This window comes from Mandrillus leucophaeus, unplaced genomic scaffold, assembly GCF_000951045.1.
Source record: "Mandrillus leucophaeus isolate KB7577 unplaced genomic scaffold, Mleu.le_1.0 Scaffold285, whole genome shotgun sequence".
NCBI classification, from domain to species: Eukaryota; Metazoa; Chordata; class Mammalia; order Primates; family Cercopithecidae; genus Mandrillus; species Mandrillus leucophaeus.
In genome coordinates, this window is record NW_012102976.1 from 3406799 (window position 1) to 3434406 (window position 27608).

The 27608-nt window shown below is 39.3% G+C and overlaps 1 long non-coding RNA gene across 1 annotated transcript in view; it reads left to right on the forward strand.

Moving 5' to 3' along the window:
* Positions 1–11115: 11115 nt before the first annotated feature.
* The window catches only part of LOC105543547, a 50250-nt gene continuing 33757 nt past the window's right edge, over positions 11116–27608 (forward strand). The window contains exon 1 of the long non-coding RNA XR_001006643.1: positions 11116–11143. This is a non-coding gene — a long non-coding RNA (uncharacterized LOC105543547). The remainder of the gene's footprint in view (positions 11144–27608) is intronic.

Sequence of the window (27608 nt, forward strand, 5' to 3'; positions counted from 1 at the left end):
AGGTATCCTGTTACCCAGAGACTAGGTATATTGACAACTGGCACAACCATTAAGAAAATGGAACCCAAAGGTACCTCCTCTAACATCTATGGCAAACCTCCCCCTACATGGTATCTCCATGACCACAAATCTTCTTCCTCTCAAGCCTTTGTTTCCCTACCTAGTCTGAAGTAACATGATCCAGTTGATGCCCACCTGCCTACTGCTGCTTCTGCCACTTCCCATCTTCATCATTGCTGCATTTTACTAGCTGACACCTCTTAGACAAGGCCTTGATATAGTGCCCAATGCAGTAGCTACCAGTATGCTCATGATATGGAGTATGAATGACAGTAAACATTACACAAGTAAGAGTTAAATTTAATCATTTCAATCTCCTTCCCCAAATGGGGAAATTGGACAATTTAAGTTTAACTCATGTCTCTCCCACCTCGGCCAGTTAATAAGAATTGAGTAGTACAAAGTCAATGAGGAAAAAAAAATAACTTAAATTTTAAAATATGGTCAATGAGAAGAGGATTAAAGAGAAGCAGGTGAGATCATTTGCCCATGGAAAGTGAAGACTTGCCAATACAATGTGCCTTTTTAGTGTTTTTCTTCAATTGTTACAAATCTGTGATTTGTTATATTTGACCCAGTGGAAGTCCTGCAAGTCACACTGACCTATTAATAGAAACCCAGACTCCAAACAACCAAGAAACAGAGCTCAGGCCTGCTTCATTTCTCTACTTGCACCTCAAGAGCAGCAGTGACCTTTGCCTATCATCCAACAACAATGCGGATGGCATCATATTTCTACCAACATCTCTGTTTGGTGTGTGAAGTTATTTCCAAAAAGCTTCATTTATTTAATCCTCCAGCTGTCTAAAAATCTTTATGGGTGACCATTTTTAGCATGCCCTTTACCCTTTGCTCTCTGAACCCTTCCAGGTCCTTGCTTAAGGTTCCCAAAAGTCTAAGAGCAGTAGGGGGAGAAAGTGAAAACTGGATGCCTAATGATATAGAAGTCAGCTGGTAAAGTTCCATAAAATTACTTTAGGGAGAAGCTAGTAGAAGAGATGGCGCTGTGTTTGTACTTCTACTTTCGTGACACAAGATAATTAATGAGTAAAAAATACTTTTTGTTTAATAATTGCTGTTCTTCATTAGTGTGAACCAAGGGCACAGTCTATCTAAGACAATAACATCTGCACCCCATATTTCATTATCACCAAACTTCACATTTCACACAAAAGCATTGCTAGCACAGCCTTACAGCTTTAATTAGTTTCTGCCATAGCTGTGAAGGTCAGCCAATTATTGTGTGTGAAATTTCAATATGAAGTGGCTGAATTGAAGACAGCATTGCAACAGTGTGGGATTCTGCAGTGCTGTAAATCTAGTACTTTGGAACCATTTTTTAAAACACAAGATAACATAAAATAGTCATCAGGTATGCATGGCTTCAAGGCTTACTGGTTAATTTAACATGTGCTTGGTGGGGGAACAAAACCACATCATTTCTGATTGTTGCTTAAATTCCCTCATTACGTCGTCATTATCTGTGACACAGTTGTTAAAGCTGAATCCATGTTTTTATGATCAACATCCTTTAACTCACTTAGAACGGCACTGGAACATTTGATTTAGAAATAAAGCCTGGTTTTGCTGGATTTACATGATGCTTACACACAGACATACATATAGATACATATAAATGCACACATATATTTTATATAGATACATAATGTTTAATATGTATGTGTTAGTATGTATACACACAAGTTTAAACACTGCATATTTGACCCATCAAAATATAAATAGGTATTAATAGATTAGGTCAACTTAAGAATGTTATTTTACTGAAAAACTTGCTGAATTAGAAAAAAATTTTACTAGGGATTCAACAGTTTTCTGTTTAGGATTATAGAACTTTGAAATTAGAAATGATCTTGAAGCTCATCTGCTCTAGCCCCTCTGTTTTACGCATGAGGAAATATGCCCAAGAATAATAGAGGGTTTCCCGAATCCAAAAGTGTCAGTAACTCAAATTCTGGACTCCCTTTTCTCCTGACTTTCCATGGGCCTGTTATACCATGGCATAGCAATGTACATAAGATGTGCCACATGATACATAAAAGCTCCAAATTTTGCTCTCAAATTTTCATGAGATTGGAGGCCAGTTTGCTTTGTTTTGTTTTCTACATAGACATATAAGTAGACATATATCCTAAGTCAAGCAAACAAATATTTTTTGAGCTATCCTTTGTGCAAGGAACCCTGAAAAGCATCCCATATATCTAGTATGATTAAAGTATTTTCACCAAGTTTACAAACCTGCAGCATAGATAAAACAAAGTGGAGGAGGAAAAAGAGACCACAGAGTTAATGGAAACACCTGTCAGATTTGGAGGAGCATAAAGACAGGGTAGAGCTAAGGAGGCATACCAAAAGATAAGTCATAAGAAAAAAAATGGAAGAATATTGAGCAGCATCCCTGGCTTCTACCCACTAAATGCCAGTAGTGACCCCTGCTCAAATCATGACACTAAAAATTCTCTCTAGACATTGACACTTGTTCCCAGAAAGGGGTAGAGGGGGAGCAAATTTATTTAAGAACCACTGATCTAGGGTCTAGATTCCAGACCATAAAGTATTGTGGATCTTGGAAGACTTCTCATTTCCAAAATAGACAATTTACTTCAACTTCATTGGGATGCATGATCCTTTGATCTTTACCTGATTTCCCAAGCTACAGGCTGGGGAGGTAATGTCACAGACTGCAGAGAGGCTCAGAAGCTAAAGATTGAACTGAGGTTGCTTGATTTGATGGTTTGGTGACCTATGGAAGGAAGTTAGATTGCAATGGATTGAAGAGTAAGTGAATGTGATTGAGCGGTGAGCAAGTAGAGTTGCAGGTGTGCACGATTCTTCCAAGAAGTTAAAAAGTAAAAGAAAGAGCAGAGGTGATGTGGCATCTCCAGGGAATTATACAGTTGCACACTCTCAACTTCAGCAACTGTTGATATCTGGAGCAGAGAAGTCTTTGTTGGGATTGGGGGAAAAGAGGGCCTGTAATTTTAAACAGGATGTTTTGCAGCACCCTTGGTTTCTACTCTCAAGAGGCTGGTAACACTCCTACCTTCAGTTGTGAAAACCAAAAATGCCTCTGGATGTTGCCAAATGTCCACTGGAATGTAAAATCTTTCCTAATTGAGAACCACTGAGTTAGGGAAAAGGATTTTTTGTTTTTTTAATTTAAGGTAAAGAAAACTTAAGCAAGTTTTCAGAAACAGAAGACAAGGAGAATGAGAGAGATTAAAGATGCAAGGGGAAACAAGGAAACAAGGGGAGGGGACGAAAGCAAGAAAAAGGTAATGATAGGGAAGATCAAGAGTGCCTTGAACAGGAGAATGGACTTTCCTTCAGAGCAAATAAAGAAATAGAACGTCTGTCAATGGGAGACGGATGTTAACAGCAGTCACATCAGGAAGTCTTGATCTTTGAAGCAAAGTTGTAGATGAGCTTTGTTTAATGATAGGGTTTGAGAGTAGGAATTCACCATAAAGTTGAGAGGCAAACTTCTGGCCACTGCTTAGCTGAGACTTGATAGAATACCTTGGTAGCAGAACCAAGAAGTATATCAAAGATGCCAAAGTTGTTTCTTACTCAATTAATCTTTACCTGCTCGGCAGCAGAAGCAGAAAAATGAACACTTCTGCTGAGACAGAAACAGCAGAAGGACAAGTGGCAAAAGGGAATGGGGGCAAAGTAGGAAATCTGTGAGTGTACATGAGGCACAGACTGAGTTAAGAGGGAGAAAAGGGAAGAATCAAGGGATCATGCATCCCAATGAGATTGAAGCAGATTCTATGTTTTGGAATTAGAGGCCTCTCTAAGATCCATAATACTCTGTGGTCTACAATCTAGAATCTAGACCAAATGACTGTCACATCCCTACTCCTGCCAGGGGCATTTGGCAATGTCTGGAAACAATTATTATTATTATGATTGAGGCCAAGACAGGGTGGCAGTGGGAGTGGGACAGGGGTACTACAGGCATCTAGTGGGCAGAAGCCAGGGATGCTGCTGAACATCCTGTAATGAACAGTGTAATCCTCACATTAAGGAAGTATTTGGTGTATGGTGTCAATGGTGTCACTACTGAGAAACCTTAAGAAATCTTATTCTAGATTAAAACTAGCTATCTTGGAAATTAGCTAATGAAAACTCTTGGGACTTTTTTAAAGAAATTAAGCTGCTGAAAGTCCTTTTTTACAACCCTATTATACTTTAGCATCAATTTTTATAGTCTTTTGGAAAGAAGGGACCTCCAACCGCTTCTATTTATTCATTATTCCATCCCAGATATGTTGAATTCTATAATGGGGCCCATATTAAGCATAGAAAATATAAAAATAAGGTAGACATAGACAAGCATTAACTCAGAGAGAAGCATAACTATGGACTGAATTGTGTCCCTCCAAAATCCATATGTTGAAGTCCTAATCCCTAGTGTGACTATATGAGTAGATAGCACCCCTAAGAAGGTAATTAAGGCTAAATTAGGTCATAAGATGGGGCCCTGATGTGATAGGATTAGTATCTTTATAAGAAGAGATACCAAAGATTTAGTGTCTGCAAGCCAGGAAGTTAGGCCTCACCTGCCATGCTAGCACCCTGATCTCTGTCCTCCGTCCCTAAGAACTCTGAGAAAATAAATGTCTATTGTTTAAACCACACAACGTCTAGTATTTTAATATAGCAGCCTAAGCAGACAAAGACAGAATATTCTCCTGTTTTGTTGCTATTGTTAATTTGTTTATTCATTCTAACACTTATCCTAAGCAAATGCTAAGAAGCCAGTTTTGTCTTAGGAGTCTTCCCATTCTAACCTAACTTCTTATTCTCCACTCTTCTCCCCATCTTTGACAGTCAGGAAAAGAGATTGTACTTTGACATTAGACAGACCTGTGCAAATTCTAGCACCTAACCTAACAAGCATGAAGTTCGTTTTCCTCATGTATGGAAAGGGGCATAATCACATTTACTTGCAGGGGTATTATATGACTTAAGTGAAAAATCAGGTGAGAATGCCTAATATTGTTAAATTGAGAGACATGGCAGTCTCTCAATAGATAGCACTTCTGATCCTCTTGGATCAGAATTGTAGTCAAAGGTAGTTTTCCGAAATTATTTGGTTTGCTCTTTCCGACTGTCTCGTTAGGTGCTGGCCTAAAGATGTTAAATAAAGTTTTCTCTCTCCCAAAGAATGTTGGTAACTGGAAAATCCTAATTGTCTAACAATTAAAACTTCATGATAAATTTCTGGCCCCATAACAAGAGGAAGAAGCAATGATATGTTGAGGTGTGAGTACCTGAGTAGTAGGTAAAATGAAATAAATATATAGCTTCTACTAAAGAAAAAAGAAACAAAATAAAGTGCAATTGCATTTATTCCTAGTATGTTTCAACATTTAAGCAATTCAGTTAGCATTTTTTTGTGACATGAAGTGAAGCAGGAACACATCTACAATCTATATTATATCTATTAATCCCTGCAGTTACGACATGCTTATTTTGTGTCAAGTGCTGTGCTGAGCTGTTGACATCTGCCAACTCATTTAGCCCTTCCAGAAGCCCTTCCTTCATTGGCATGTGCAACTGGATTATGAAGTGAGCATGGGAGCCTCCATCTGATATTTATGAGTCTCTTCCTTTGTGTGACAAGTGAATCTATGTAATGCTGACTCATCTCACCCAGATAAGCAAAGTTGTAAGGACTCCTGGAGGTGTTGGATGGTGTCTGAGCCAGTTTCATCCAGAAAATGATTATCACAAGTTTCAGATCAATTTTGGGGGAGCTTTCCCCAAACAATCTCCAGAATCATCTTATCTGCACTCTCTTTCAAGTATCGATAAAAAGGGACAAAGGCTCTTTTCATGAGGAAATGTTCATACGCTGCAGCTGTTCAAAATACAAGTAGTCTCTTTGGTTCATCATCTGGAATCACATAGAACTCCAAGGTTGAGAGGAGGGGTGGGGAGGGATGGTGGATGCACGCCTCTGACAAGCAGGAAATGTGGCTCCTCTTGCTCTGTGACCGGGTTAGGACACCTGATCTCCCAAGCTGCCCTTCTAATAGAGATTATAAAAAAGACCATGAGACCAAAGAATTGCATGACGGGTACCCATTAGAGCATGCCTTGCCCTTTGCCTTCCAGACTCCAGCCTCTAAACTTAACTTTCTCCTGACTGACAACACAAATTGGAGGCTAAAATGCCAGGCAGGGATCTGTCTTGGCCTTTTGTTGCATGGTCTACCTCCTTCAGATTTCCAAGACAACTGCAGCCATGCTGGCAGAGAACTTGCTAAATCTTAACAGACGTTGATGGACTCACTGTTTATTCTCTGAGTTCACTAGTATAAGCTGCATAAAGTCAGGGACCTGCCTGTCCTCATCACTGCTATATCACCACTCCTAGCAAGTGTCAGGCACATCTCAGGCACTCAGGAAGGGAGGGAGGAAGGGAGGGAGGGAGGGAGGGAGGAAGGAAGGAAGGAAGGAAGGAAGGAAGGAAGGAAGGAAGGAAGGAAGGAAGAGAGGGAAGGGGAGAGGAGAGACGAAAAGAAGAAATAAGTCATCCTAGACCCTAAACAAGATGGAGAAACCCAAAAAATGCAGTACATTAGAATTCCTTTTGGTATCAAAATCCAATACTGCAGTTGGAAGAATTCTCATAAATTTTACTAAGCTTGGCCTCTCCTCTACTCAAGTCCAGAGGGTTAAGCGGTTTATTGTGGTCACACACAAGTGTGTAGCATAGGCCTCCTGACCCTGGGTCCAAGAGCTTTTCTCTTATACTCTGTGGCTTCTCAGGTGAGTTTTTCCGGCATTTGCATTAACATGCTCTGTTTTCAAAAACCACAGTGTACTTCACTTAGGGCAATTAAGAAATAAAAGATGTATTTATTTATTTAATGAAGTAGGTGGATAGAATCAGTTTTGATTTTTTTTCTCCTCTGAGTAATTTTTTTATTTTTATTTTTTAACTTTTAGGTTCAGGGGTGCATGTGCATGTTTGTTATATAGGTAAACTGTGTGTCACAGGGGTTTGGTGAACAGATTATTTCATCATTCAGGTAATAAGCATAGTACTTAATAAGTAGTTTTTTGATCTTCATCCAGTTTTGAATTTTGGTAACAAAGCATTTCCTGTTTCTGGTATGCATATATGTGGATTTGCATGTGTTTTCCCTTGTAGTTTAAAGAACAGAACAAGATAAAAATCAGTAGGAGTTTTCTCACCAAAGGAGAATAATTTTAGGGGAATTCAAGGGATCAAATTCTCAACAATGTGCTTTTATTTAAAAAAAAAAAAGTGCCTCTACGATTTTAAAATTGAGGCAGTGGTGACATTTAATAAAAAGATCTTGAGATTTCAAATCCTGAACTATGGCTGTGTGCAAACTAATGATTGTGACTTGGAAGAAATTATCTTCCAATTCTCAAGTTTAATACCATGCCTATGAATAAGGAAACTGAGCCAATCAGGATTTCTCGGGAGACAGCAAGTGGACCGCTACCTACCTAGGAAGGGCGAGCTGCTGAGACCTGATGCCAAAACAAGAAGAGGTTCTGTAGCGAGGGAGAGGCACCTTCACACAGGGAGCAGAAGGGCTCACGGCCACTCTCTCAACCTCCTAGAGTCCCTGGACCAGAACCAAGAGTTGTTGTAGGAGTGGTTTCCAAAGAGTATAATCTTAGGAGTTTCACATTTCAGATATTATATTTACACAGTGCTTTTAACTTTTTAAGTGTCTTTTTCCTGTTAATTAGTGTTAACACCCTCCTCCCCACCACAAGGACTAAAGTGCACTATTTTGGGTCCATTTTTAAAATAAGGAACCAGAGAATAAAAACGTTAGATAATCTCTGAGCCCAGAGTAGAAATCTCTTTCCTAGCCACCAGTTCCATGGTCTTTCTCCTAGAGCTTTCTGGGAACTTTTTTTTTTTCTTTTTTGGCAGACAAATGGTTACGCTAAAAACTTAAAAATAGAAGCAAAAATATGGGAAATGGAAAACTGTATTCTAATTGCCTCCCCTGGATTTCCTACTCCTGTAAATATGGGCAAATATAGTGGAATAAATAAAATCCACAAGTATTAAGGACTACCGTATTGGAAAGATGAAACCACTTCCTCACAGAGCTATCTAAAGAATAAGTATAGCTAATATGCTGCTAATTTTTAGTATACTGTTAATATTGAGTCACATGTTCTCCAACTTCTTCGGCAATCCTTTGGATGGCAGTTCCAACGGACAAAAGGATCAAAATGAAGCAATGGACACAAGGATCAAAACACAGTTTTGGAATAACTGGCCCCTGGGTAATGGAGAGCTGACTGTCCTCCCATAACCTAACTAACTGGTTCCTTCTACCAAGTAATAAACAACTTTCTGGAAGCCACTTTTCCATCACTTGGAAAAGCACCTTTCAAGGATATCTCTAATACAGTTTTCTAGCCCCTGGGATTCAATATTTCAAGAAATACCTTTAAGCCAACTAAACCTCTAGAGATTTTTCTGTTTTCACTCAACTCTTGTTTCAGTTCCAATATTTCTAGGAAAATATTGATTGATTTACTATGGTAAATTATGAGATGTTTTTAACGTTGGATGCAATATATCTGATTTGTGATCTCTAGGCCTCAGATGTTTTATAGGAGAAGTTAAAATTCTACACTGCAGGCTGGCACGAACAGGCTCACCTGTAAGCCCATAAAACCCTCCACCAGATGTGTTTCTTCTTTTCTCACAGCTCTGACTCCACTTTCCTTGATTCGTCATGATCCACATCAATAAATTAGTGATGCATAATTTCAAACAGCTGATTTCAGACTAGTCCTGAAGTGATCTAAGTGTCATGCTGAAAGGCACAGATGCTGAGGCTTGATGGAAGTTGGCTACACATGATGGTGGGAATCACAAAAGCAGAAAGGTATGCTTGATGCATCTGAAAAAAGCAAAAAAAGCCTAAGCTTCCAAGTGTAATAGTTGCCTATTAGGTTGTTTTCTCTTCCAAACAGTAAGATCTGTGAGGTCTTGTGTCTGTCCTATTCATCATCAAATATTTAGTACCTAGCCCTTAGCCCAGTGCAGGGGAGGGGAACAGTGAATATTTGCAGAAGGAATGAATGAAAGGTAGGCCAAATGAGCCATGAGGAGGGTGAAGCACAAGTTCAAGTTATCAAAATCTAAAGCTGAACTTTTCAACTGCTTTCCTCCTTTCTTTTCAGCGATACTTGCAAATCTCAAGAAAACTTAATGTCATTTTTTTTTTTAATTCAGTTGGGCTGAACTGCACAATCATCAACTTGCCTGTTGACTCTGCCTCTAAAGACAATAGGTCTTGGGTTTAAGCTCCACGTGGATCTGTTAGTGCCTTTTTTTGTTTTACAGCCAGGGATGCAAATTACATCTATGTTTATTCCTCTCGCTATCTATGTCTTTTAATGTTTCACACTCTGCAAAGGAAAAGTACTTTGTAACATCTAATTCTAGTCCTCCCTGTCACAATTTAAACCCATCCCTATTCTGCATTGGGGGAGGACAAAACACAACTCTTGATTAACTTTCATGCCTCATTTTGATTCCTCTCTGGATCAGTTAGCTTTTGCTGTATAACAAACCACCATCATTAGTGGCTTAAAACAACAACCACTTTAATTAGCTCATGATTCTGTGTATTATCAATTTGCGTTGGGCTCATTCAGGTGATTTTACTCGAGTGATCTGGGCTCAACTGTCCTTGACTGTGCTTACTCATATATTTAGGGGCTTCAAAAGATGCCTTGAATAGCCAACTGATGGTACCTCCCTCTGCAATGTCTCTCATTCTCCAGGAAGCTAAGCCAGCATTGTTCATATGGTGGTAGAGGATAACAAAAGCTATAAAACCTTGGAAAGCCTAGTTCAGGTGTCAATTATAATTTCTGCCACATTCTATTGGTCAAAGCAAATCACTAGGCCAGCCCAGATTTAAAGGTTACAGAAATAAATTTCCCTTCTCGATGGGAAGAATTTGTGACCATTTTCGTAATCTACTACACCATCCTAGGTTTCCTTCAGTTTCTTCAGTCTCATCCTTTCCTCACATTTTCCCCAAATACATCTTTTCTCTGTTCATTTGGGATGCAACCTTAAGACTCCATGTATATCTCAATCATTTATTCAATAAAAACTTATTAGGCATCTACTATATATCAAGATCCATGGTAGGCTCAAAGTCTACCAAAGCATGGTTCTTAACACTTAAGAGGCTAAAGGAGAGAGGATCAAGCAAATAACTAAGAACTAGAAAGTGAAGAGAAATTAAAGAATCTTAGTAACAATGGGAATGGTCAGGGTCATTAAACTCAAGTCGGAAATAGAGAGCCAGAAAAGATTCCTGGAAAAGATGGTGCTTAAATGAGTAGGAGCCATATAGATCAGTACTACTGAAAGTGTGGTCTGTGGACTAGTGGCAGTATGCAAACTGTTGGTTACTGGTTTGATGCGAGAGAAGAGTAAGAGTTTGGAAATTATAATAGTAATTTGGTATTGCTGCAAAGTGCAAGCATGTGATTTTGAAAAATTGTCATTTTTTGTCATAAATGCAACAAATTTAAATTTAATTTCTTAAATGATCCTTCATCATAGATAGTCTGAGATGTACTGACTAGGTAACAAAAAGTGGACAGAATGCCCCAAGCTAAGGAAATAGCGAGTGGATGTTAGGCTGAATAATGAACCCCCAAAAGGTATCCAAGTCCTAATCTCTAGAACCCATAAATGTTCTCTCATATGGAAAAAGGGTTTTGCAGATGTGATTAAGTTAAGAATCTTTAGAAAAGAAGATTACCCTGGATTATCTGGATGGGCCCTAAATGTAATCACATTTGTTCTTATAAGAGGGAGGCAGAGGGATATTTGACACTGACAGAAGAGGAAAAGGCAATGTCGCCTTGGAAGCAGAGACGGATTAACATGGCTATGAACCAAAGAATGAGAGAAGCCACCAAAAGTCAGAAAAGACACGGAATGGATTCTCCCCTAAAGCCTCCAGAGGGAAAGTAAACCTATCTACATGTTGATTTTGGACTTCTGGGATCCAGAACTGTGAAGGAATAAATTTCTGATGCTTAAGACTCCAAGTTTGTGGTAATTTGTCACAACATCCACAGGAAACTAACACACAATTATGAAGACAAGGAAGCATGAAGCAGCTTGATACATTCAGGGATCTATAAGGAGCTACACAATAACTAAAGGAAAATACACATGTAGGGAGGAGTAGTAAGGATAGGGAGAAAGAAGGAGGCAAGGACTGGGAAGAACAAGGATCCCAACTTCATCTCATACTGGGGTTGGAATAATTAAAGAGAAAGACTTTAGAAACCATTCAGTTCTTAGTTGGTAGAGTGTAGTTGTATCCTACATGGACTAAAGCACAAAGGAATATTGTTTTTCGAACTCAATGCAAGAAAAAATAAGAGCATACCTTGCATGCATCTATAAATTCAAACCAAGTTGTGTGAATTGATGTATACTCTAAGCTCAGCTTTCTCAGGGGAGAAGAACAAGCCAAATCTGAGGATAAAAGAGAAGAAGGTATATTATTTACCAGTTAATAAGGAGTGGATGCTATAACAAGCTAAGAACTAGTAAAAACAAATCTTCCAATTTGTCTAGCCTGAAACACATTCACACACACTCAGATACATTGTAAAACCAGCCTATCATACTAACCCAAAGGAAAAAGGAAAACCATTAAAAAAAAAAAAAAAAAGAGTGGGGAAAGACTGAGGACTGGCAATTGCTAGTGACATGTTTACTAAATATATTCTAAAACATTAAACATAACATTGGAAAGCAAAAGAGCCAAGTGGTTGGAGAAGCCCACTGATTACTATTCAGGTTTGGTCTCTGATCTGTTTTCTCGGCACTTGGCTTCACAACCAGAGCTCAGCCAAATAAATCTGCATCTCTGGTGTCTCCAGGCAACTCCGAACTTGGCATTTCTGACACAGGAGAGCTAGCCAGGAAACCCCTCTTTGGAGGGGAACCAATGGGCCAGATTCACTCTATCAACATCCAGACATCATAGCTAATTACAAACACACAGGACCAACCTGACAGCCAACTCTGTAAGTAGCAGACACCAGCATTCCCCAGGGAACTGGCTTGGCTCCAGTGAGTACTCCCAGTGACGAGAACCCTTTTAAGCAAGACACTCCAAGGGCTCACCAGATTGTGATGGGTTTTGTATGGCCATGTAAAGACATTCTACCACCAGCCCCCAACCCCAGGAATACCAAATTTCTATGCAGAGAAAGTGAATGGAAATCCCTAGCAATAACAGTATATTCAACATTGTAGAAATATAAATAAATAGCTAATCACATCCCTGCCCCCACCCATCTGGTGCTAAACTCCTTTTAGATTGGAGCCTAGGAAAAATTCTAGAAGGGAAATTGGTAAAACCCTTGACCCATGACTCAGGGAGAAAACAGTCGTATTTACTTCCTGTAGAAGCCCATGATGTCTTTCCCTTTTCTGACATTTTCTAACAAGAAGTTATTCATCAGGAAAACTGGAAATTTGGCCACAAATGTTAAGATCTAGGCAATGAATTAGTCAAATGTTTTTATGGAGAATCCATTTGTACTTGACATTAATTTAGGTTGTCTGCTAGAAGGTCAGACTTCTTGGAAAAGTTGGGGCCATGAGAACAGAGTGCTATGCCACCAGATCCTGATGGCCTAAAGCATCTTGAGAAATGCACTCTGCTTCACACCCCTGCATCAGTGTGATCCTGGCACTTGTGTTTGTTATAGGAGGGTTATGTAAGTGGCTGGTTTAATTGTATTACTCCAGTGGCCTGCAAGTAAGTGACACATCAACAGCCTAGATAGCCAACATCACTCAACTCAACTGAGCCAGAGCATTGAGCCAATATTCTGCATGGAGTCTTTATATCCCTAAGACAATTATATTATTGTGCAATTTGCCCCCATAATGTGGATCTTGGCTCTTAGGAAGAGTTTATTAAAGATGATTTTTAAATTCCCTCTCTAGCCCATCTGTTCTGCATCCCTTTAACAACTTTTTGGGCTACATTTGACTAGGTAAGAGCTTTATGCATTAATCCTGGTTAGATGGTAGAGAACTTTCCTAAATCTTTCTTCCTCAAATGGAACCATAATGAGGATGTCTAACTTATGTTTTTCTGATGAAGGAATATAAATTTCTGCATAAAAGAAAGATTTGGTATCCAGAAATCACAGCAGCATCACATTCTAGTAATCCTTCGTGTTTCATACTTGGAAAGATGATCAAGTAACGTTATCCCATTTGTATTCCATTGTCCTTTTACATGTTGCCACTTTCAGCCCTAGGTTCTTAGACCATGTGCACATCCGTCACAGAGGATCCTGTATCTTGAGCATTCCAAGGGTCTGTGGCAGAATACCAGTCCTCCTTCCACGTCCTACACTAGTCCAGGAAGAAAACTGTGTCGGGAAAGAGAATAGCCCTAGCAGAATGACCTTTACTGAGGCCTGACATCTGCTACCTTATAAGCTTCTTATATACTCAGCCTAATCCACCTGGAGGCTTTGCTGCCTGATGGAAGGTGATAAAAAAGTTGTTATGCTATAAGCCCTGTCTTAGATTCAAGGCATGTAGGCTGTGTAAGATTCTGAGGCTTAGAGCAGACAGAGGGGGAAATAATTCTTAGTTCAGGGGCAATTCTCAAGATGCTTATTAGGATGAACTCTGGTCTAAGAACAACTTTATTGGTAGAAAGTCAAGGCAAGGCTTCCTAATAGGAAGGAGGCTCCCAGCTTCCCAACATTTCAGAGGGGCTAATGTAATGGTGATCATAAAACTTGACAAAACCCGCCAGGAACCGAGAAGCCCAAGTCTAGAAATTTACAATCCACAGAGGATCAACAGCTTGTATTCTGGATATCTTAAAGGTGAATGCTCTAAAACACCCATCTGCCGGTGGTGATGAAAACCTGGATGTCCACGGTTATAAATAATTCAATCTGTTTCTTACAGCAACTAAGGCGAGGGCCTAAATTCAAAATTCAACTGGGTTTTTTATTTACACCCTTGGCCAAGAAAAGAAAGCTCATAGATGGAGCTTCTAAGAATAATGGAAGCATATTTCCAAGGGGAGAGGGAGACTTTGAGATACCTTACTAAAAAATTGCTTCTCCGAGTAAAAGGATAATTGCTTCTCAGAATCACAAAATGAAATGAAAATATAAATTTTTTTTAATAATATTTTATTTTATTTTGTACTATACTTTAAGTTCTAGGGTATATAAAAAAGAAAAAAGAAAATATAAACTATAGTGGAGGAACTAAAAAACGTAAAAATGTTATTGTATTATGGAAGATTTTTATTTTTAATATTTGTGGGTACATAGTAGGGGTATATATTAATGGAGTACACAAAATACCCTGATACAGGCATACAATGTGTAATAATCACATCAGGGTGAATGGAGTATCCATCACTTCAAGCATTTATCCTATGTGTTACAGACCAATTATACTCTTTTAGTTACTTTAAAATGTATAATTAAATTATTATTGACTATAGTCACCCTGTTGTGCTACCAAATGCTAAGTCTTATTCATTGTTTCCATTTTTATTTTGTACTCATTAACCAATCCCATTTCCCTCCTACTTCTCCTACCCCCACTTCCCTTCCCAGCCTCTGGTTACCACCCTTCTATTCTCCATCTCTATGGGTTTAGTTGTTTTGATTTTTAGCTCCCACAAATAAGTGAGAACATGCAAAGTTTGTTTTTCTGTGCCTGACTTATTTCAAGCTTTACATAATGACCTCCGGTTCCATTCATGTTGCTGCAAATGACAAGATCTCATTCTTTTTATGGCTAAATAGTACTCCACTGTGTACCACATTTTCTTTATCCAAACATCTGATGATGAACACTTCAGTTGCTTCCAAATCTTGGCAATTGTGGACAGTGGTGCAATAAACATGGAAGTGCAGATATCTCTTTGATATACTGATTTCCTTTCTTTTGGGTATATACTCAGCAATGTGATTGCTGGATTTTATGGTAACTCTATGTTTAGTTTTTTGAGGAACCTCCAAACTGCTCTCTATAGTGGTTGTACTAATTTACGTTTCCACCAACAGTGTACAAGTGTTCTCTTTTCTTCATTTCCTCACCAACATTTGTTATTGCCTGTCTTTCGGATAACAGCCATTTTAACTGGGGTAAGGTGGTATCTTGTTGTAGTTTTGATTTGCTTCTCTCTGATAATCAATGATGTTGAGAACCTTTTCATATGTCTGTTTTCCATTTGAGAAATATCTGTTTGAATCTCTTGCCCCTTTTAAAATGAGATGATTAGATTTTTTTCCTATAGAGTCTTTTGAGCTCCTTATATATTCTGGTTATTAATCCCTTGTCAGATGGGTAGTTTGCAAATATTTTCTTCCATTCTGTGGGTTGTCTCTTCACTTTGTTGATTGTTTCCTTCGCTGCGCAGACACTTTTTAACTTGATGTAATCCAATTTGCTCATTTTTGCATTGGTTGCCTGTGCTTGTGGGGTATTCCACAAGAAATTTTTGTCCAAGCCAATATCCCGGAGAGTTTCCCCAATGTTTTCTTGTAGTAGTTTCAGAGTTTGAGGTCTTAGATTTACGTCTTTAATCCATTTTGATTTGATTTTTGTATATGGTGAGAAATAGGGGTCCAGTTTCATTCATGAAAGAATTTTCTTGCACTAAAGCAAAAAAAATGGGATTTTTAGTGCTCAGCAAACCCACTTCAGAGGTAAATTATTTACAGTCTGCATTGAAAGAAAAGTTTCTTCCTTTTAATAAATTTTCAGTGTTAAAAAATCTGGTATATTGGAAAGATATTTGTCCACTGATAAACTGTTTACATTTTTCTCTCTCATATATTCCTGAGTAGATTATAGAAATATAGAATACCTATATTATGTCTATGTTACCATTATAGCTATATTACCAATATCTATATTATTATTGATCAGGTGGTATATATCTCACCTGACATGTTGTTGGCAGGTGTAAGATAAATAAGTCTCATAGTCACTGACATCACCAATTCTGTGTCCTTTGAAATGTACACATATTTGAATATCAGAACTTCTGAGAAAGCCTGTCCTTCAGGAGGAGTGAGTGATACACATAATTTCTTCACAATTGTAATAGAATCTCCATCAATACTCACAACAGGGAATGATTTTAGCCTCATTTCATAGAAGAAGAAAATGTGAGCCTGGGAAGATTCAGTGACTTGCTCAAGGTCACACAGCTAGGAAAGGTTAGAATTGGCACTCCTGATTCTTAATCTTGTGCTCTCTCCAGTACAGTATGCTGCCTTTAGTCTGAACCCTAAATGGACCACATTCCAGAAAAGCTAATGATATTCATAAATGCCATTACGAGTAAGTGATTTATCTTACCCAATTTCCATTCTTCCTGAAAGAGATGTCTGTATTTGCCATGAGCTAAAACAGTAGCATTCTACCTACCTGGCAAGAACATGACTCCCCTGAGTTGCTAAGTTTAGGCACATCAGATAAAGTGGAAGAATGTAAAGTTACAATGATTTTATATCTCCCAGTTGAGATAATACTACTGAGAACCACTTGGAGCTGAATAAATTGAACAAGTGCTGTTTTGATTAGTTTCAAAAGACAAAGTATAGTATTCTTTTTCCTAAATCAAAAAGAAAAAGTCAATGGCAGCAAAATAAAGCTCTTATTCTAAATAAACTCAGCTTTATTTATTTGCTAAATTTCAATAGTATATATATAGAATAATTTGAACCATTTATGCATATAAATGATACTTTGCATTAGAAAGATTCATAGGTAAATACCTAAACAAATGAACCATTTAAAATATACAATGGCTCACAATGCAAATGAATCTATCATAATAGCTTTGGCTAACATTCTTCCAGGCTTACCATGTGCCAGGCCTTGTGCTAAGTGGGTATTATCTCATTTCATCCTCACAACAACCCTATCAGGAAAAAACTAGCATCCCTTCCAATTACAGATAAAGAAACCAAGGTTCTGTAAAGTTTAGTGGCTTGTTTGAGCCCCTGAGGGAGGAAGGGGCAGAGATGGGGATTGAAAGCAGATTGACAGAGGACCAAGACCCCATGTATTATCACCAATATGGTTTCCTCTTTTCACATTACCTGATATTCTATCCACATGCACTAATTTGAGGAGGAAAATAAGTTGGGTTTGGTTTTTTTTAAAGTTTTTTTTAAACAAACAAACAAACAAAAACCACATACCTGGTAATAAGTTATTTAATTTCCCCTCTGCAGACACCACATGAGCCTTACCTGTGATCCAATGCTAACCCCAACATGGTGCATACAAACTGGCCTCTTCAGCCAACCCCTAGCACTTGCCTCTTCAGCTCTCCTCACACTTACCTCACCCTAGAATCAGACCAAAGAAAGTCACGAGTGCAGCCTGAGGTATTAGAAGGTAGAATGGACCTAGCAGAAAGAGACAAGAACACAATGTGGGGGCAAAAACGGCCTGTCCTGTTACGAATACCACCAGACTGACCATTCTGCCCTGCCCAAAACTAGTGTTTTCATCTCTCCTGACTAATCAAGTCTCATCTGTCTGCATTTTGTCTAAATGCAAGTGACATTTATATCCATCCCCTCCTTCTTTTAACCATTTGCTCATGTCTATATTTGAGTTTCTGGCATCACGATAGGTTCTAAGGGTGCAAAAATGAATGAGATGTTATCACCTGTTGTCAAGAACTTCACAGCCTAGGGAGAGAGTGACATATGACCAGAGAGAGTCCAATGTGGACAGATAATGAAGAAGGGAGTCAGCACAGGAGATTCTGAGAACACAAAGGGTGTTCTCAGAGCTGATCAGAGAAGGCCTCCTGGAGCAATGGACCCAGAGCTGGTATGGAGTTCGAAAGGTGAGTGCATGAGTGAAGGAAAAGAGTCGAGTAGGGGAACAGTGTTCTGGGCAGAGTGGACCTCATGACCCAGAAAGAGCCTGGTGTGTCCAGTGACTCACTGTCTGTGATCTAAGTAAAATGTCTAAAGAGAGGCAGGTATGTTAATCCCCAAGACCCTTAGAAAAAAAAGAGATTGGTGTAGAGAGGCTTTGCACTAACTCCTCCTTTCCTGCCTGTTATGGTTTGGCTGTGTCTCCACTCAAATCTCATCTTCAATTCTAGTTCCCATAATCCCCATGTGTTGTGGGAGGGACCCAGTGGGAGGTAACTGAATAATGGCAGTGGTTACCATGATTGTGAGTGAGTTCTCAAGAGATCTGATGATTTTATAAGGGGCTTTTCCCTCTTTGCTCAGCACTTCTTCCTGACATCATGTTAAGGACTTGTTTACTTCCCCTTCCACCATGATTGTAAGTTTCCTGAGGCCTCCCTAGCCATGTGGAACTGTGAGTCAATTAAGTCTCTTTCCTTTATAAGTTGCCCAATCTCTGGCAGTCCTTTATGGTAGTGTGAGAATGGACTAATACACTGCCACTGTATTTACCCAAATGACTCCATCACCTTCATCTCAATTCTTTACTGGGCTATGACCACTCAGCTGTGGATGGCACCAGATTAGCAAAGCAATGCCTTGGGTCCAGGTGACAGCCTTTAAACATGAGCAGAGGCACCAGCTAAGCCTGGTGTGGCACAGCACTGATACACACATTCTGTGCTTCCATGTCTCTCCCAAATCTATGCCTTTACAAGCGCACATTCACTCCTGAAAAAGCCAAGAAGCCAAATAAATCCAAAAGAAATGTATGCTTTCCAGCCAACAGGAGGAGCCTGTCCTCTACCGCTTAGAAAAGCAATTAGAACAACCATGGCAATGTGATTTATTGAGGGCTTCCGGTTGGCTGAGCTACCATCATCTCCCACCTGGACTACTCTGCGGCTTCCTCATAGATCTGTTTGTAGTTTCTCTCTGGCCCCTTCTGATGCCTTCTCCTTTCAGCAGCCAGGGAAGTCTTTGTAAAGTTGGTTTACAAAATTGATTTGTTTATCCCCACCCTCCTATTTCACGCACTCAAGTCTACATAACAACTGTGCTTCCATGGCTTTCCATGGCACTTAAGATAAAATAAAAACTCCTTCATTTGACTGGAGTTTGCCTCCTCTCTCTCCCCATCCTTCTCTCACATCACATCTCCCCAAACTCAACTCACAGCCAGGAGCTCTTTCATTTCCTTGAATGTTCAATGCTCGCACATGCTTTTCATTCTTTCTGGACCATTATTTCCACTCCTCTTCACCTAGACAACTCCTAGGCCTTCTCCACAAGACAATTCAATTATCACCTCCTCAGGGAAGCCTCCCTGATCTCCTTGGCAAGGAAAAATATCATAACCTCTCCTATTTAAAAAACTCTTATATTGCCAAGACTCATATTATAACCTCTCAAAGCAGCACATTTCTTTACTGCACTAACCACGATAATGATGTATCATTTATTTAGTGATCAATGCTTGTCATTTTTCAGTAAAGGACATGGAACAAGGAAGAGGTGAGCATGGGAATATGGGATCTATTGACACTGCCACATATGGCATCACCTGAAAGCAGCTGACTTGGTAGAACACTTGATTGTTCTATAAAAGTTTCCACAAAGGTGCCGGCTCAGGGTTCACAACCTGCAGGGCCAGGGTGCTACACCCCAGGATGTACACTGCAAAGTCTACACCTAATATGTGAGGCTATGCCCCAAGAGCTAGAATACACAGGGCCATGATCTCCCAGCAACCCACCTATTGAATTTGTGTGTCTCATCACTGCCACTTAAGGCTCTGTTGGGTTAGAGTTTCTAGGTCCTAGTGGGACGCAGCTTGGGGAGTATGAGGAATGTTTTCACGGGGGGACACAGTAAGGAGTCCTCTTGGGTTACTCATGCCAGTGAACCACCTCTTGGTGCTGTCATGAGTGGGAGAACAGGGAAAGGGCAGTCATGACAATTTCAACTTGACAAAAGTAAGGCAAACAAGAACCAGACCCCTCAAGGAAGAGGACATGAGGCCCACCATGAGCCAATTAAACATTTGGCTGGAAGTGAGAAAAACCCAGAATGAGTAGAACAGAAGAGTTATCTCTTCATTAATTACTTCCTAGCTGTCGCAGAGGGGACTATACATATCTGTCTTAAGTCTTTCTGAAATGTCAGGGACAGAGCGGACCTAATATGACACACAAATGTCACTGAGTGGGGTAGGAGGTAAACTGTAGCAAATGCCATGTCCCCTTGGCCACCTCAGATGTCAGCTGCAGCCTGGTAAGCATTTCCATGCATATTGGCAGTGTCCTACCTCAAGTCCCCCACCAGCATCACCTTACTTTTCTGCCTCTAGAATTTTTTTTAAACAATGGAATCTCTGACAGTTTGTTCACAGGGCAGGCCATAAGTGCAAGGGAGTTAACTTTCCTAAGGGCAACCCTCAGTCTGGATCCATACGTATATATTGAGAACAAACTGCCTGCAACCACACAGCTTAATAGGAGCAAGAACTAAGACTACCTATATTTATATGACTTTATTATTCTACAACTCAGCCTTAACTAGCTTTGTGATTTGAAGCATCAAGTTCCTAGTCTGTAAAGAGTGGACTAGACAAGATTAAAAGATGAATGGCAAAGATCACCAAGGTCATAATTACTTAGAAGTAAAAACTTCTAGATTGAAGAGTATACCTTTAAACCCAGGATTAAGTCCCTAACTAGTGATGAAATGCCAATAAACGTTCATTGGAGCTAATAGCGTAAAGATTTAGAAGAAGAATTGGCTCTAACAATGTTTTATACATAAACAAAATATATGAAAATTTCTACATTTTGTTTATGTGGAAATTTGCCTCACAACACCTGTGTGTGTGATGGTGGCGGGACACTCCACCAGGTGTGGAAGACCTAATTATTGCCACAAACAAGCTGTGAGATGCCAGGTGGCCATTTCATTTCTTTGGGCTTTTGTTTATGCATTTGTAAAATAAAAGAATTGAACCAAATCATCTCAAGATACATTGTACCTAAAATTATTTGATTTTCTATTGTATATCCTTAAGCTGTGTTTTCACAATGACTCATTCTACTTTGATGAGGAAGTCAGCCTCTAGTTACATCTCCAAAAAATAAAGACAAGTTGAACCTGTTGAATCACATGCAGTCAGTATCAAGTATGTATTACAGGTATCATAGATAATACAGAAAGAACCTATTGAACCTATTGACTCTCCCCCTATTCTAGGACTCAGCCCTAACTTGCTTTATGGTTTGGAGCATGAAGTTCCTAGTCTGTAAAGAGAAGGGAGTTCTTGTATTTGCCCTCTAGATCTTTTCTAACCCTACGAACCTAAGACAAATGGCATCCCTCACCTCCCACAGCTTGTCTACGTTGTTTATTTCTCACCCATTACTTCACTAAGGAAACTAACATTGCAACAGAGACCAGAGGGAATAGGGACAGGGGCAACCACAATTCAAGCAGCTGGTTTTAGAGTCACTAAAGCAACTGCTGTTCTATTTTCCACCTGCAAGTTAAAAAGTGAGTGAACTATTTCGGATGTTAGCTAAATATTCCTATCAAATCTAGTGTAGTAGATTTGGATTTGGAGTACAGAGAACTGGATTATAATTCTGATTCTGTCACCTGCTGGCCATGTCACCTGGGCACATCACTTCATCACTCTGTGATCCTGATTCTCCAAGTGTAAAATGGGGATAATAGCAAGGAGATGCTGTGGAGATTCAGAAAGATTAAATACAGTAACCTACATGAGAGAATCTGGCATAGCACCAGGCACCGAGAAGACCTTCGCTGGATGACTGGAAGGAGGATCTAGCTGTCTGCCAAAGAGAAAAAAAAAGAAAACATGAAAACACTAATGAGTATAAACAGAAATTGTACTGGAGGCAGAGTGAGATTTGGGTTCTAATCTCAGTCATTACTAGCTAAGTGTCCTTGAACAAGTCAAGGTCTCACCTTTCCTCACCTCAATTGCTTCATCTGTAAAATGTTGGGCTTAACTGCCATGATTCTGCTTTAACATTCCAGGATTCTGCAATGACGTTAGTTTGCCATTGCTGACGTAAATGTTGTTTTCTACTCAGTGATCCACATTCCAAGAAACCATTCTTGGGATGGAATAGGATACCTAAACCAACTCATCCTACTCATTCATTGTAATGGAAAAATAATCAGTTCTTTATTATTTATGCCACAGGCATGACTCAGAGCATAAAAGTATGAGTAGAGGAAAGCTATGGCCCTTAAATAAAAGTGCTAATAAATAATCTGTTTTAGAATTATAATTTTCTTTTTTTTTTTTTTTTTTTTGAGATGGAGTCTCACTCTGTCGCCCGGGCTGGAGTGCAGTGGCACTATCTCCACTCACTGCAAGCTCTGCCTCCTGGATTCATGCCTTTCTCCTGCCTCAGCCTCTTGAGTAGCTAGGACTACAGGCCCGTGCCACCACGCCTGGCTAATTTTTTGCATTTTTAGTAGAGACGGGATTTCACCATGTTAACCAGGATGGTCTTGATCTCCTGACCTCATGATCCACCTGCCTTGGCCTCCCAAAGTGCTGGGATTACAGGTGTGAGCCACCACACCCAGCCTTAGAATTACAATTTTCAATTGGAAAAAAAACCCTATGAATTCTCCAAAAACCAACAGAAGCAATATTAGCCTTTTTTCTCTAATAGCAAAGTGGTTATCTCCAGTGCCTTCTAGAATATCTATGTCTGTTATTCTCACTCCTCATAAGCCCCCAAGCCTAATACTATCCTCCTACAGCCATACATTCAAATCGAGCCTCGGGATCTCATGCAAGGTCCTTCAATTGACCTATAAATTGGGTGTTGCCTCTGCTGGTAAGGAGACTAGACCTCTCCCTCGAACTACGTCATATCCTGTGGCATCACTATTCCTCTCCTTCAGATTAAAGGCTGGATGGTGATGAGCAGATTTCATCTTTCTGCCAAGAACAGATTGACCTTGAGGTGAGTAGATAGCTTACAGTCTATCCCAGGACAAATGCAGGTAGCAGGCCTTCTTTCTCAAACAACACAAGTTTCTAAAAATTCCTTTCACCTCACATTAAAGTTTTTAAAATATAGTGTATAGTACTCTTTTCTTTATTCCAAATATTAAAGTGCATATCCATGGTAAAAATAAGAATTTCTCAAATAGATACGGTCCTAGAAATCATCTAGGGATGACAAAAACTAAGTTTCGATGAACATGCCAAGTCTAAATGTCATGTAGTGGTTGCCTGGAGTACTATGTTGTAAAGGACTGTGAGCTGCATTTACATTCAGTGGGGATGCTGCATTCAGTGAGCCAACATTGCTTAAGAGGATGGGAGAAGTAGAAATAGATCACGTCTATTGTCCTTGACCTCGTCCAGTGATCAAATACTGGACCAAATCTGGCCACACCTATTCATTTATATATGTTCTGTAGCTGCTTTCCCTCTACATCAAGAGTTGAATCTTGCATCAGAGTGTGTGGCCCACAAAACCTAAAATATATTTACTCCCTGGCTCTTTACGGAAAAAGTCTGTCAACCCCTGATTGTAGTCCAACCCTCTCATCTTATAAATAATAGAATTAAATCTTCCTGTTTTTCCTTTCAACTTAAACCTTAGATTCCGATTAGCTAACCAAATCAAAGTAATAGTCACTTCTTACTAGAGTGGTGCAAACTGAGATCACAGTTTGTTACATGGAAGAACCAACATACGTGGAATCAAACCATGACCCAGACACCCAAACCATATGTCAACTGTATTCTCATCTTAGAGGTGATATCTCTGAATTTCAATTTAGAGTTTACTTATCATGTGACTTTTCTAGTTAAAAAAATAAAATAGTATAATTTTGACAGGAATTATAAAAAGTATGCTTCACAATTGTAAATTGTCTCTCCATTTAAGTACACATGTGTGTCATATCATTGAAAGGAGGAATAATAAATCCAATATTTATGATTTCACTATGAGTTACTGGCATCTTTGTAGTTTAAATAGGTGACTAAGAAGAAATCCTGCTGGCAAGCAAATTTATACATACTTATTTTGTGCCTTGACACACTGAAAGTGTTCACACAAAATAATATAAGGCTTCTATAGCCTTGATTATTTCTGAATACTGCAAAATCTTACACTGGTATTGCAAACACACTTTGAAAACAGCTGGGGTAATCATGTTTAGTTTCAGTCTGTGCTGTCCAATACAGTGACCACCTACCACATGTGGCTATTGAGCACTTAAAATGTGGCTAGTTCAAATTGAGGTATGTTGTATGGACTGGATTTCTAAGACATGGTATGAAAAAATGAATATGAAATGTATCATTAGGAATTTTTTGTAATATTGTATGTTGAAATGGTATTTTAGATATATTGGGTTAAAAAATGTATTATGAAAACTATTTTTTACTGTTCTTACTTTTGTGATGTAGTTACTAAAAAATTCAAAAGTATCCATATGGGTCATGTTGTATTTCTCTTAGATGTGCTTCTGGTGGAGAAATTTTGAAAAAAATATTTATGAAAGCAAGCCCAATGAGATAGGGAAATTGATATACACTTATAGAAAATGAACTATGTTCCCATGCCTCTGCTGATGTCATAGCCCTAACAACAATGAGCAATGTTCAAGGAAAGAAATAGCCCAATAAGTCAACATCTACCTGTTAAACATTATGAGAAAACTGAGGTCATGTCTCATGACTAAAGACCTAATCACCTATTTCTCTTCTTTTTAAAATTTTTAATATAGTCCAGCAAAATTAGCAAATAATCCCTCCCCAACTCCGTATACTCACCCTTTCAAAAAGGAGCATGGCCTGAAAAATATCTGTTGATCTAGCAAAAATAAAGAGAAGTTATAAACCAGACACTACCGTGCAAATAGTTGAGTTGGCCAAGAATTTACTTCAAGTAATACCACATGACATTGTTTGATCTCTTTTGTTTCAGCAAGGATAAAAAGGCCAGTCACAAGGAGACATGACAAATAGCATTGAGTACTGCAGAGCAACTTGGCAGCTGCCCGAGGTAGAGCATCTTGTTTACGTCACCACGCCAAGTCAGGAAGCAAAGAGTGAGGCTTTAGTCCCTGAGGCATTAAGTCCTCACCCTGATATCCCAATCCAGGTCTAGCCACCTCTCTCCAGACATAGTCCTGAGCATAACAGCTGTGGAGATCAGTTGCCTTTTCTGCGAAATTGTTATTAAACCATGAGTAATTTGGCACTATTTTCTGCATGATTTGTCGTCTCTGAAAATGAACAGACCCAGGCTTGTGAAAATGGAAATTGATTTACTTTCTATCCTTCTTGAGCTCATCTATTTAAGGTCTACTTCTTCTGGGATGTGCCAGGAGACTGCACTACTTTCAAGTGGTGGAAATTTCTTTAAAAAAAAAAAAGCTGAAGGAAACTTGGAATGAGAATGCACTTGGCTAATTGGTTTGCCATCTAGCACTACCTCTTTCTCTAAGCAAGGAGAATCAAGCCGCTGTCTGCTTGATGAGGCAGTGGCAGCCTCGTGTAACCTCTGTAGTTATCTTCTGCCTTCTCAGCTGAATCCACTGCATTCTACATATCTTTCTTATTTAAAGTAGTGTATGCATTTAAAAATAATATTTCTGTAAACTTTATCTAGCAAAACATGGCATGACTCAACGCCAAATTATAGTGATGATTATTTTAAGAAGAATCACAGCGCTTTGGCCCAGTTTTTGGAAAATGTGATTAATAGCACTGCCAGTGCCTTCTAGTGAGCCAGCACCACAAACTAACTATTTGATTTCATAACACAGTGCCGTTGTGATCACCAAAGCAACACTATCCGTTTAGGTGCTGGATTAGAATCCAGGCGAGTCCGCAGTATAGTCTTTACACTTCATCAACTTCCACACAGGACATAAATTGCACTAATATAGTAATATACTGAAATCTCAGACCAACTGTTTGTCATCGGATTAGAATGTGATGACACAGAATAAAGATGTGAGACAGAATCTGTGCTGAGGTCTAAATTCACATTGGAAGTCTGGAAAGAGAAGACTGTTTATAAAATTATAGCCCAGGAATTGCTGCCAAAGTCGGCCTTTGGCGCAGCTGTAAGTCGGATGGAATCCACCTTCCTGACGTCAGACCCACCCACTGGAACACTGCTCCTCTGACTGGGGCTTCCCTGAATGGAAACTACATGTCATACTGCAAAGTAGGTGCTGTTGTTCCAGAGCTGTCCACACGATTGCATCTTTGTAGTGGGTTGATTATTTGTTCTCTTCCATACAGCAAAAAGGCCATCAGCACATTTGTGATTTTAGCATTCATATTTTTCATCCCCAAGTTCTGAGTTTTGCCCAAGCTGACAGATTTCTTGCATTCTACTCCCTAGGACCTTCGCATCTGATGATGGAGTGCTTTTGCGTTTTCTTTCCTCCTGTTTTGTATTCTTCAATTCACTTCTTCATCTTCTGTTCCCAAGAAATGGTGACCTCCTTGGTACAGATGCTGCTTCCATAGACAATGTGCATTACCATTTACAAAACCCAAGGATACATTTCGGTTTTCTATTATTTAGAAAAATTGGGGCCATATGTAAAGACCCATGGAATAGGTATTTATGCAGAAGGTTTGTCTGGACTAAAAACAAAATGAAGTTTGATGTCATTACTTATACATTTCAGAAGCTCCTAGATTACTATCTTAAAGGTTGTTTTTGTTTTTAATACATGACATTTGAAGTTTCAGTCACAGTGTAAAACATATTCAAGTAAGTTTCAACTGGTTTGCAGGTTTGGTAAGGGTGATGGGCATAGGGCTAACCTAAGCTTTGGCTAATTGCTTTAATACACATCACACAAGGTGATCCTCATAAAGGGTTATATTATGAATTCAATTATGTAAGTAAGAAAGCTGGTGTTGAGAGATGTGAAGTGAGGTGCCCAAAGTCACCTCCTATGCAGCAGAGTCTACATGACTACAATCCAAGTCTTCTGGCTCATTTTTGTTTGTTTATAATTTATTTGCTTTTATTTTTAATTTACATAGATAACTATATCACTAAGTAACGTATCATTTAGGTTTCCATGACATGATGTAAGTGCAGTCAGTCCACATGTTACCAGCTTTTTTTTTTTTTTTTTTTTAAGAGATGAGGTCTCATTATTTTGCCTAGGCTGGTCTTAAACTCCTGGGCTCAAGCAATCCTTCCGCCTCGATCTCCCAAAGTGCGGTGATTATAGGCTTGAGCCACTACACTCGGACTGTTCCTGACCTTTTTTTTTTTTTTTTTTGAGATGGAGTCTCTCTCTGTCGCCCAGGCTGGAGTATGATGGTGCCATCTCGGCTTACTGCAAGCTCCGCCTCCCGGGTTCACTCCATTCTCCTGCCTCAGCCTCCGAGTAGCTGGGACTCCCGGCTAATTTTGTTGTTGTTGTTGTGTTTTTAGTAGAGACGGGGTTTCACCATGTTAGCCAAGATGGTCTCAATCCCCTGACCT